The following is a 13,820-nucleotide window of genomic DNA, read 5'->3' as shown; positions in this document are numbered from 1 at the left end:
TTCACTATCTTTTAAAAGTCATTTCGCACACAGATGTGCTTTTTAAAAGTCTTTCTCCCCGCCACCTCGCGCCGGCCGTCAGCCAGCACTTTGTCGCCCTCGACTTTACACGTTCATTTTGCCCAGCCACCACTTACTGCTCTTTTCGACCATGTACTGTATTTTTCTCTCTTTTATTTTTTTAGGCGCAAGTTCGAGCATACTTGCTAATTTGCATTCCTCGATCGCCGCTGCTGCTAATATTTTTGCTAATCAGCTTTCCCTCAGCTGATGCTGATTTTCTCACATGCGTCTATACTCGCTGTGTTACATGCGTAGGATGTAAGATTTAAGCTTAAGAGTCATAACTAAAAATGTAGCTTAATTGGTGTCTAATAACTATGGCTGTGACAGTCGATTTGATTGAAAAAAAATGGGCGATTTCATCGATTTCGATGACAATAAAAATATTGTAATGTGAAACATCTATTTATTGCCATTCAATCCCGGACAATGTCGAGTTATGGCCTTTCATAAAAAATTTCCACAATTCCGTAAAAGATGTAGATGTCTTAATCGCAAAAGATTTTTTAATCAATTAGAAAAATAGTTACCAACTGTGACAACAGCACATTGTTTTCATTTCTTTTGCACAAGTATATATCTGACACAGACACAATTAATCAACCGGGAACCACATCAATCTATATAAAAACATGCAGAGGACCGACAATATTTTTCGGACACTTTGAAAAAAGTACCTCAAGGTGGTTACTAGTGCCAAAAACTTTTCCGATTGTAAGTACGTAGTTGAAGAGTAAAAATCAACTACTAGTATAATCATCTTTTTAGTTTTTTGTGATTTTTGCGAAAACTTGTGCGACACTATTTTTCGGACATGACAAAAAATCCCATTTTATTAAGAGCTATATTCATGTATATGTTGCTGTATGCAAATTTTCTGCTTGTACACTTAGCTGTCATCATTAGAATCAATTATCTGTTCTATTCTACTGGCAAAACAATGAAGTTTAATGACGTAAAATGCATACAAAAGAAGTAATTTGTTTGGCATGGAAGAAGCGTGAAGATGGCCTTAGTATCAGAAGGATCGCCATGGATTTGAAACTGTCGAAATCAACGGTCGAATACATGCTGAAGACAGACTCCGAGCGGGAAAAAGAAGAGAGTACGGAAAAGATCAATTGGCAAAAGGACTGAAAGGAGAATGAAGAGGACTGTGACATGGCTTTTGACATTTGGAGAAAAAGTTACAGCAAAAAAGTAAAGGAGACATGTGAATTGGATTAATGTCCGAACAGTACAAAGAACGCTGCATAGGATTGGTTTGAAGTATGCAAAGGCTAAGAAAAAAATTACACTAATAAAGAAACACAAAGAAGCAAAACTGGAGAGTGCTAAAAGGTGGTTAACAAAGCATGTTGACTTTAAGAAGGTTATATTTACTGATGAGAAGCGTTTCAAGTTTGATGGGCCCGATAAATGGTGTACTTGGTCGAGAAGGTGTGAGCATATTGTACTGAACAAACGACAGATGGGAGGAGAAGTAGTTATGGCTTGGGGTATGATCTTTGCTAATGGAAATATATGGTTACTCCAACCATATATTGAAAGGACGACAGAACAGCGAAAGCTACAAACAGTAGCTCAATGAGAAAGCCCTCTCAAGAATACGAAGAGAGATGGGGAATGATTTCGTTCTACAGCAAGACAATTGCAGCATCCATGTGCCAAAACTCATTAAAGAATGGATAGCTAAAGTCAATATGACTACTTTGAAATGGCCTGCAAAAACCCAGATCTAAAGTTAATGGAAATGTTTGGGAAATGCTTACGCAACTTATGGACTTGAAATAACGAAAGAGGCTGAAGTATGGGAACGAATACTAGATGCCCCAAAACAACTAATAGACACACGTAGAGATGTTATTGTGCATATGTTTGATCATTATGAAGAGAGAGAGTAGTAAAAGTTTTTGAGAAGAAAGGTGATATTACAGATTATTAATAGGTTTTCAACGATGTTCGAAAAATAATGTCGCGTGTGTTTTGTAAAAAAATGATGAAAATTAAATATTTCCTTACCAATCGATTTTCTTCGATTTTTATTGCAGGTATTGACTTTATATGTTTATGCTATTCTATTGAAGGAATTTCGCAACTTTATGGTACTCGGAAAGTCGAATACTAAAGTGTCCGAAAAATATTGTCGGTCCCTTGTATAAGATATCAATGGACCTGTTAAAACAACGACAAGAATATGCTGTTGTCATAGCCCTAGTAATAACTGATGATAAAATTAGATGCAAATTTGACACATACGTGAGTATCTAATGCGAATATAGTGCGTCTTTAAAAAACATATCAAATAAACTGACATTTAAGGAATAATCTAACGACCGCGTCAGGTGACAAATTATTTCCCCTGAAAAGTTTTGTACTTTAATAAGAACTGGAGACCAATCAAATAACACTTGACTAGCTACAACCATTATCAACAATTTCACCGACTCTCTATCTGTGTCTAAATCGAAACGCAGATTCCACATACACAGCTTCTTTCCTAGAACTACCTGCCTATCAATTTACCGGCCGGTTACAGTAGTCGGGCTCTGTTATATGTCTCTATATGTGTGCGAAAATATTTAACCGATAAAGTTGGGGGTGTATCCCCCTCCCCGTGAGTTGAACGCGCTCCCAGATACCATCCAGGAAATTTCTACAACTCGGCGTGATACTTACAGCGCCTAACCTTCCTAAATGGTTACCCATCTGGTACTGTCAAGGCTTATCGTTGCTTAACTTGTATACGTTGAGTTACGTTACATTTATACTACTGCATATCAGTACAGCAGGGTAGCATGCCGCAGGAAGAGAATTCCAAAGTCTAGCTGTTCGAAGGAAGAATATATTAGAGGAGAAAGCTTTCTTGCATTTAAGGACCTTAATAGTGAAGGGGTGTGATTTTGTTGTTAAGCGGGTTTGTCGAGGATGTATACGCCGAGAGGGCACACGTGCAATGAGTTCATGAGAGCGTATCCGATTAAAATACTTGTAAACCAGGCAGGTGAATGCAACTGCGGCGATGGGACATGGGTTGGAGCTTAGTGGACAAAGCGGGAGCTATTAGATTAGAAACTTTTTTGGACCCTATCCAAGATGGAGAGACTAGTGGTAGATGTACCAGCCCAGATGTGGCAACAATACTCCATGCATGAGCGAACAGTGGCTTTCTAGAGGTACAGGATACTCTTGTGTTTCAAGTCTAATGTAAACAAGTTCTTGTCGAGTCGTTTTATTTAATAATAAATTTGTACCTAACAATCCTTGGTATATTATTACTATTTCCTGTTTATTTCAGTGTTATTACCAGTAGACGAGCCAGGCCAGTACCAAATAGGTAACCATTTGGGAAGGCGGTATGTATCATTTAATCAAAACAAGAGAACATTCTCATTTTTTGTACATTTTCACCCCAAACAATGCACTGCTACTTTGATGTAGGGGCCTACTATCAGGGACCTTAGTTCCAGGGGTACTATGTAGGGAGTTTAGTAGCAAGACATCTGTTCACATTACACTTGAACTTCTGCATGTCAGTAAAGCTGGGGAAGTAGGAAACCGAAAGAAAATTCCAAAGCCCTGCCGTTCTGGGGAAGAAGCTATTAGAGTAAAACGCTTTCTTACATCCAGGGGGCCTCAACTGTGTAGGGGTGGGACTTTGCTGCTTGTCGGGTTTGTCGAGTGTATTTTCGTCGAGGGGGTACAAGGGCTTGTAGTTCGTCAGAGCATCCATCATTAAAATGCTTGTAAAACAGGCAGAGGGATGCAACATTTCGTCGGTGGGACAGGGGCTGAAGTTTAGATGACAATTCAGAACCTATCAGGTTGGCGACTCTCTTTTAGACCCTGTCCAGGAGTGAGAGACTAATTACTTAAATATAGCAATGAAAAAAGAGGAGGGTCACGTGTTTACAAAGTTTAGAGTCAATAACTAGAAAAAAACTGCACGCCTGTGGAACTCTGTTCCGTCTGCCTGCTTCACACCAGACTACAACTTGGATGTCTTCAAGTCCAATGTTAACAAATTCCTAATGAACCGCCCACTTAAGTAAACACTTCATCAAATCTCCACACTAACGTAATGTACTTGCAATAACCCTTATCCTGAGTGGCTTCCAGGCCTTGATAAGTGGTGATTACTGTGTAAAAAAAAAAAAAAATAAAAATAACCCGTATCCCTGAGTGGCTTCCGGGCCTTGATAAGTGGTGATCACTGTGTAAAAAAAAAAAAGGAGAGAAAAAGAATACAGTTATATAAACGAGGGAGAAGAGGAAGAGAGACTAGGAAAAAAAGGAGTAAACATGATATCACAATGATATATAATTTATACTGCGAGAGAGTAGTTATCTAATGATTTAAAGAAATTAGTGGCTGGCGTATGGCTTTTTCGTGCTTAAAACCAGAATTGCATCATATAATTCAAGATATTTTGTAATATCAATTGCTTTTAAACTGTATGTATGCAGCGGCCTTGCTGTTTTAACAGCATCGGCGACCACACATCCCCAAATTGTGGAGCCATGGTAATCTCGGGAAGACAAGTAAAGACGGTAGTTTCCCGTTGCTTGCCGCCTTGATTCGGGGGTGCATACATACCTTGTCTCTTAGTCAAACCTATCATTCTCAGTTTATGTGTGTAACACGTCTACCTCTTTGCTCAATCTAATGTCGTACTTGTTCTGCGCAAACGTTCTCCTTTTTATAATCTTATTCCTTCTTCCTTGGCGTGACGTCACCTCGCACACGACTCGATTAGTTGCGTACAGCTGCTATATGAACGCCCGCGCTCTGTTATATGTCTCTATATGTGTGCGAAGATATTCAATCGATAAAGTCGGGGGTGTATTCCCCTCCCCGTGAGTTAAACGCACCTCAGGAAAATTATACGACTCGGTGCGATACATACTGCATCTACCCTTCCCAAATGGTCACCCATCTTGTACTGAAAGGCTCATCGTTGCTTAACTTCGGTGATCTGGCGAGAACCTATGTGTTAACGTGATTGTGCTGTAGATGTTGGGTAACGTTACATTTAAACTTCTGCATCAGTCAGGGAAGCAGGTAGCAGGAAGGGAATTCCAAAGTCAAACTGTTCGAGGGAAGAAACTATTAGAATAGAAAGCTTTCTTAAGAACCTTTACTGTGAAGGGGTGTGATTTTGTTGCTAAGCGGGTTTGTCAAGAATATATACGTCGAAAGGGTACAAGTGCAATGAGTTTATGAGAGCATATTCCATTAAAATATTTGTAAAACATACACAGTCATGCAGCATTGCAAGGAGAGGGGTTGGAGCTTAGTTGCCAAAGCGGGACCTATTAAAGAGATTTTTTAACCCTATCCAATAGGTAGACACTAGTGGTAGATACACCAGCCCAGATGTGGCAACAATACTCCATGCATGAGAGAATGGTGACTTTTTAGAGGTACAGGATACTCTCAGGTGTAAGCAGTCTTCTAGCATGATAAAGGGAATCCACCATTTTTGCAGCAGCTTTTGCAATGTCCTCAAAGAATTTGTTCACATCACCTGTGAATAATCATCCGAGGAGTTTGAAGGGTGTTATTTGTCTCTCAGTTTTCGTTGTTGTTTCAGTTGTGTTACTGCTCTATTTAGGTGGCTTGCAGAACTTTGGTTGATTCAGAAATCTGTTCAATTTTACAAACATATTTACAGAGATCAAATAAGATGGCGGATTTTTTCTTACCTTCTGTAAAAATTGAACGAAAATCTGTTTTGCGTTCTTTGTGGCTGCAAATAAAGGGAGAGGTACTCACATTATGTTTATATTGCTTCCTACATTTGCGTTATTTATTGCAACGTGTGAGGTAGTTCGAATTTCTCCTTTTTTTTAATATATATTTTTAAACTTATGAGTTCGTCTCGAATTCTTTTGTCATTACTTATGTTATTTGTCATGGATATCGGTGTTTGGAGAGGCTTCTTGTAATTGTTAAAGGTAAGCAGCTAAGTCTTCTAGCATTAAATCTTACCACTTATATACAGCCCCATTCCACTACGGGCCGGAGGTCATTTTCTAAGGATTCTGTCTTAGTCTTAGATTTGTGTACATCCGTTCTTCCCTCGTGCATATAGATTGCTGTATCATCAGCAAATGCACCCACTACGAACGCAATATTATCAGGCACACCGTCCCCGTTCGATCACTAAAGTTAAGCGAGGTTGGGCCTGTTCAGTACCAAAATGGGTGACCATTTGGGAATATCAGGTGCTGTAGTTCGAATGAATCAGATGATTATTGTTGGCATTCGTTGCCCCGATATCTTCCTATTTAGAATTATTTATAGAAAGATATCGAGTATTTATGGTGGGGGAGCCCACGTGAAGGTTGCTAACATCTTTAAGTGAAATTGTCTTTTTGGAACGAACTGGGTTACATCTTGGTGCATCCAAGTAATCAGTGTATGCCGTTAACCATTTAGCCATCGTCACTTTCCTCAGGTGTTGTATATATATATATATATATATATATATATATATATATATATATATATAGGCATCACCACTTATCAACGCCAAGAGACCACTCGAGGATAAGCGTTAAAGACTGTACAGTAGAAATTGGGCAATATAGTAATTGTTAGTAATGGAAATTCGGTAAATTTGTTAACTTAAGTGAAATGGCTCATCAAAAACTTGTTTACGTTAGACTTGAAGACAACTGTGTTGTAGTCAGCTGGAAAGCAGGAAAACGGCAGACAATTCCATAGGCGTGCAGTTCGAAGAAAGAAACTTTGTTTATGGAATCTATGTTTAGGTTCAGGCACAGATAAAGAGTGGGGGAAATTGTTGATACTGTCTTCTGCTAGACGGGTGTTTCTTGTGAAAGTTTGGCGAGGGGGACCATAGATTGGAGCTCAGTCAAGCACTTGCCATGAAAATAACGATAAAGCAGATTTGGAATCAGATCGTGCTCACTCAGGCGTTGATCGTGACTACGCAACATTTCCTTCATAATTACATGAGCAACTACATTTCATTGTCGCTGAAATCTGAACTGTATTATGATACATGGTGTAAGTCAGGGTGTAGGTAGGTATCCTGTTTGGAAGGCGACTACGAGTGGTTTCTTAATTTCCAGTTGGAGAGAAAAATGTAACTTGTAAATATTTTATCGTTTTTTTTAAATTTTTATTATTTTTTTTACGTGCGCAGATCCGGGAATATGCGAAAGACAATCGCAAATGTACATCTTTGATCGAGAGACGGCCGTGAAAACATTAGAGAACGGGCTTGGCGATTAGAGTGGATGGGCGTCTTCTAACTCATCTAGGGTTAGGGAATGGGTTGTAACTATAAAGCAGAATGTGTAGATGAAATGCATACGTTTAATTTTTTCTAATATCTGTGTGTGTGTGTGACGCGGTTTATCTCAGCCTACAGGCAATCCACCCAGGCAAGTTAGGTAACGAAATTAAGCTTATGACCCAGCGGATGTTTTAGTGATATTTATATACATGTTTGCTGTATGGAAATGCAAAAAAAAAAATTAAAAAAAATAACGATTTACTAAACAACGTTTTATTTACTGAATATTTTTCCCGTATTAACCGGAAGTTATTATCTCCCTTAGTAAGTTCGATTAACTGTGTGTGTGTGGGGCGCGCGGTTTATCTCAGCCTACCGGCAACCCACCCAGGCAAGTAAGGTACCGGATTGAAGCTTTTGACCCAGCAGGTGTTTTAATGATATTTATATCCATGTTTGGTGTATGGAAGTGAAATAAAAAACAAAAAAATTGAAAAAAAATAACGATTTACTAAAACATTTATTAGATATTTTTTTAGTACAAGAACCCAAGTTGGCCCAACTGTGCAAACTTGGGTTCTTGTATTAAAAAAAAGTTTATAATTTCTTCATTTATTCTGCAACACTTCTTTTTTTTTTTTTTGATTTGCGGACCAATAACGAAAATCGAACCCTATTACACAACAAGCAAACCTGGGGATGGCAATAACAGCAATCCCAACACTGAAACCATCGCCGAACATTTAAATAATGTAAATTAATCAAATGCGATACTTTTTATTCGTTTTCAACGCCGTTGAAAGTAGCAATTATCTTTTTTTCAAACGGCGTTGGATCAGAAACTAATTGCGCTCGCAAAGGCAAAAATGGAGTCTAAGACGAAGAAAGCAATGGGAAGCACTACTCGTGTATTGCGGTGTACAAAGGGTTTATGTACGGGTCTGGTGCAGTGGTGCGTGCTGAACAAACGATCGCTTTGATTAGGAGAAAGAAGGTCCTCAGTAATTAAGATTTTTATCCATGTCGAAAGAGACTTGGAAAGATACGGACGTCTGGGTAATGCGTCCTGTATAAGAAATAAAAAAAAAAAACACGAGAAAGAAAAAATATAACAAGACAAAGATATATAGTAATGAATTAAATGATGAGGGGCAGACAGAATTAATGACTGAACAAAGATATATATATATATATATATGTGTGTGTGTGTGTGTGTGTATATATATATCTGTATATATATGTATATATATATGTATATTTATATATATGTATACATATATGTATCTATATATGTATATATATATGTATATATGTATATATATATATATGTATATTTATATGTATATATATGTATATATATAAATATATAAATAAATATATATATGTATATATATATTTATATATATGTATATATGTATATATATATATGTTTATATATAATATTTATATATATGTATATATAAATATATATATATATATGCATATATATGTATATATGGATATATATATGTATATGTATATATATGTATATATACATATATATACATATATATGCATAAATATGTATATATACATATATAAACATATATATATGTATACATATGTGTGTATATATATATGTATATATATATATATGTGTGTGTGTGTCAGGTCATGTCATATGCTACTAGTACCATGTAACCCAGTACTACCTGCATCATGGTCGAGTCACCGGCGACTAAATTGGTTCCCCTACCAGACTTGTTTGGTGATGGGGGATGGCTTGTCTCCCTGAAGGATGAAAAACAAGACCTTCCAAAGGGCGAATGAACCCTTTCTCGGGGTCAACAGCCAACTAGTACCGTGTGTTTGTGTGTATGTATGTGGGTGTTGGGGTGGAGAGGGCTTCCGTAAGCCTTGGTGAAGGCAACCTTTCTAGGAGAAGCACATCTTTGATAAAAAAAAAAACATAAAGCGGGAGACCAGTTCCCGTATTAAGCTTGTCTGCTGTTTAATTTGTTGCTAGCTATCTTTCTCTTGCTTGTTGCTGGATCTCAACATTTTGAACCGAGAGAGAGACTTAGCTGTCGTACAAAGAAAAACTCTGTAACATCATCTGTGTATAGATACTCCCCCAGGCATTTGTCTATAAAAATGGTCCTATGGCACTGGAAAAGTTGTGACGTGTGGAGGCTTGAAATGCTGGAAGCATGTAATAATTGATCTTCATGACCGTCTTCAGTGTCATGCTTGCTTGGTCGTGTGAGTTCACCGGTAGGATTAAAAGAAAAAAAAAAAAAAAAAAGTCATTTTTAGACTCATGGATATTAAATGTCTGAGGGAGTGGCACTCGTCTGACAAGACGTTGCAATCATATATATATATGTATATATATATATATATATATATATATATATATATAAAGGTTATGAGGATTTTTGAGGCATGAAAAACGATGTTACTTTTTGTATTTAATATTTTTATTGTTATTTTTTATATTTTAAGCGGACCTCCGTTGTTGGTAACAAATGGAAGTAATATATATATATATATATATATATATATATATATATATATATATATGTAAATATATATAAATACTATATATATACATACTATAAAATTTTTTATAGATTTATATATATATATATATATGTAAATATATATAAATACTATATATACATATATATATATTAGTCCTCGCGCGAAAGAGCAGGACAAAAATGTTTTTAATAATAATAGTAATAATAATGGAATGACAATATTAAAGACCTTCGCTGGCGAGGACTACTATTGACCGTAACCAGTTATACAATCCTTTTGAAATTTTCATACCTTTTTTTCTCGTTATGTACTGAATATTTGTTAATGAAACCTATATGAAATATGTTCCTTATTAATTTTTTTAAAGATTTTCTATTCTGAAAGCAGTTTAAAAAATTTAATCTAAAAAAAGTTAATTTAAAGTTTTTGTAAAAACAAATGAAGGTTTTCTCATTATTCAGACATGTATGACAAAGAGGGGGTTGCAAAAGATGAGATGTAGTGTGAGGAGAAATAAAAACTGAAACAGAGAGAATATTCAGACGTGTAATAACACAAAGAGGTGGTTGCAAAAATGATGTGTTGTGAGGAGAGATACAAACTGAAATAGAGAGAAGGAGAGTTTTAAAATATAATCTTAAAAAGATAAGATACAAGTTAGAAAAGCATTTCCTCCAAGGCATGAAAATTGTTAAACAAAATGTTTTACTATATGCTTTAAAAATAAAGGTACAAGATTCAATTTGAAATTTATTAATCTTCAAAGTGCACTTTTATAAATTTTACAAAGTAAGGTATAAAAAGCAATTAAGGATATAGATATAAAATTCTCAATGAGTTTTTTTAAGTGCAACATACATGCAGTTTTGTCTATGGACGGCATCCCTATAGATAATGCGTTAGTTATTTTGGTTGAGATCGACTGATACATTTATTTTGGAAAGTTAATCTGTTGTTAGTACACATCTCTCAAATCACTTCCCGCCGTAACCTTAGCAAGGTGCTATCTCTTGCCAGAAGGCAGTCTGCAATTCTGTCAGGCACTGGTTGTTGTTGATTTATCACAAACTGGTCTGAAGTTCGAAAACCGTTGGATACGAGCTGTCATCTTCCACACACAGCACACATAAACAAGATCAAATATTGCATTCTTTACTTGATGAAGGATTCAAATCTCGCGCATTCTCGTTAATGAACGCGAATTTATCGAGATTTAGATGAATTAAATGTTTTTTTTTTATCCAACCTCTACCCTGTTCTTTTCTATTTTTTATTTGTTTTTATTTTTGCCCTCGCAATATTGCTAAATTTGGAAAGAATTTTGGAGTATTCATTAGTTGATTTATTTAACGTGATAAAAAAAAAAACATCTAGGATTAGCAGCCTCGTAATTGGAACCATGTTAACGTGGCTTATTTAGTTGTTTTTTTTGTTTGTTTTTTCAACCCTTTCTTTTACTTTCTCTTTCTTCGTCATTTTGCATCATTTCTTTCTGTCTATACCACACTCGTTGTTGCTCTACTTTTTTAGATCTTCCTTTTCAGTTACTCTGTTCTTCACTATAACTGCCCTGTCCTTATGCATACATACATACAGTCTCTTTCAGTCTTTGACAGACTATGAACACCCACGAACGGGTGCCTTCGCGTGAAAATTCTGTAGCAGGAGGTGCGCCATCTCCTGAGTCGACATTGTTAAATACCAGTGGCAAGTGAAGTGTATATACAGGACGACTGGAAACAAATGCCGAGAAAAGCGGAGAGCACATACAGTGCCTAAAATTACCAACTGGTCACCCATCTTGTACTAACCAGGCTTAACGTTGCTTAACTTCGGTGATCTGACGAGAACTGGTGTGTCAACGCGATTATGTCGTATATGCACTTGCCTCCTCGCGAGGACAGATTAAGATGCAAATTCGAATTAATGTTGAAAAGGCCCAATTAACAAAAATAACACATCTACAAATAAATGTAAGCTCAACAACTTACAGTTATAATAAACAGAGCTATTATGTGCATTTGTGCAGAATTATTTCTTTGATAAATGTTCGATAAAAATGAAGTAAAAGTACCTGTTTGTTCTTTTCTCGAACCAAATGTTCGAATTAGTTGGTTAACGATCTAACGTTTTGATTCGATGTGGATACAAATTCGCCATGTTTGCAAATTCGTCGACTCTGCATTTTCTTTGGCCTTGCTTAATCACATACATTTTGGTGATATACAAATTACACACAATGTGAATTTTCTTGATGAAAGGCTTCATCAGTGTCCATGAAAAAAAAAATGAATGCATTCAGTATGCATTCATTTTTATTGCGACACAATCATAAAGAGCACTTTAAAGGAATCCCCAGCTGCTTACATTTGGGGGCCTTATACAGCACAATCACGTTGATACACCGGTTCTCGCCGATCATCGAAGTTAAGCAACGTTGAGCAACGTTGAGCCTAGCCAATAACAGATGGGTTACCATTTGGGAAGGTGAGGCGCTGTATGTACCGCGTGGTAAAATACAAGGTTGAGAAACTAACGCGGTCTATCCTATCGAGTGTAGATTGGACTCTCTTAGGCCGCGGTATGCACCCAGTCTAGTGTTTGCGTCACGATAAACAATACTCTTGATAGCCCTGGCGAAGCATCAAGTATTCAGCTACCGACAAATTTTGAATTACACTATAAACTCGTGGAGTGAGTTCAATCTCGGCTATGCCTGCGCTCATATAAAGTTTGTATATGTGCACATTTAGCACAAATCAAAATAACCTTAATCTGCACAACAGAATCAATTACAGGGGTGAATTAATTATAGCTAACGTAAGGTTGAACAAAAAGTCAAGTATGTCTGAGGATTGAATACTCTTGTCACATCTGGGCTAGAGTCGCTAGAAAGACCTTATCCTGTCTTGACAAAGTTCAAAATAGACTTCGTAGTCTAGTGGAGGATGCCCTTTTCTCTTCTCTGCAAACTCTTTCCCACAGAAGAGATGTTGCGAGCCTGTCTCTGCTTTATCGTTATTTTCATGCCAAGTGTTCGTATGAGCTCCAATCCTGACCCGATTTTCACAAAAAAAACACTTGTCTAGCTGAAACCACAATCAATACTTTTCTCCACTCTTTTTCTGATCCTGAACCTAAACGTAGATTCCATAAACAAAGCTTCTTTCTTAGAAGTTCCGTTTTCCTGCTTTCCAACTGACTACAATGTGGTTGTCTTTAAATCCAACATAAACAAGTTCTTGATGAACCATCCCCTTAAGTAATCCAATTTACCAAATTTCCACTACGAACGATTACTTCAGTATTGTCTCATTGACTACTGTACACTCGTTGACTCATATCCTCAATGGCCTACGGACCTTGATAAGTGATGACTCTTTTGTAAAAAAAAAAAAAAAGCGGAAGTCAAATGAGTGGAAAAGTAAAGTAATGACGTCACGTGTATCGAGCTGAGAAAAACATATGTTGTCAAATGAGTCTGTCGAATAATGCAAGTCTGACAGGAGACATTGAGCAAAGTAATTCGCCAATGATATAGAAAGAAAAGTTTGAGAATCGCCAAGAGCGAAATAACTCCCCTAAGATCTGTTTGCACGTACCGCAAAGATTTGAGTAAGAAGATAAGTTAAAAAAATTAATTAACTAAGAGAAGCGTAGTCTCTCTCTCTCTCTCTCTCTCTCTCTCTCTCTCTCTCTCTCTCTCTCTCTCTCTGTCTCCGGTGTGAGTACATTTTCTCTAGAAATGAAACCTTAGAAAGTTCTAGTCAATGTTTCTGTATTTTTTGCATGAAAACAAGTTTTATTTGCCTCGCTAAGCAGATGAGACGACCGATGACCACCCAATGAACGATGAGCGGCCGTATTTTTACTCTTTTTAATCCCAAACAAGGCGTGTTGGTAATTGGGGGTAAGGAACTTCTATTTAGGATCGTATCTTATATGGGACTTATTTTGGGTAGCGAG

This window comes from Euprymna scolopes, chromosome 39, assembly GCF_053919585.1.
Source record: "Euprymna scolopes isolate OS-2025 chromosome 39, ASM5391958v1, whole genome shotgun sequence".
NCBI classification, from domain to species: domain Eukaryota; kingdom Metazoa; phylum Mollusca; class Cephalopoda; order Sepiida; family Sepiolidae; genus Euprymna; species Euprymna scolopes.
Note: the sequence above shows the minus strand (reverse complement) of the source record.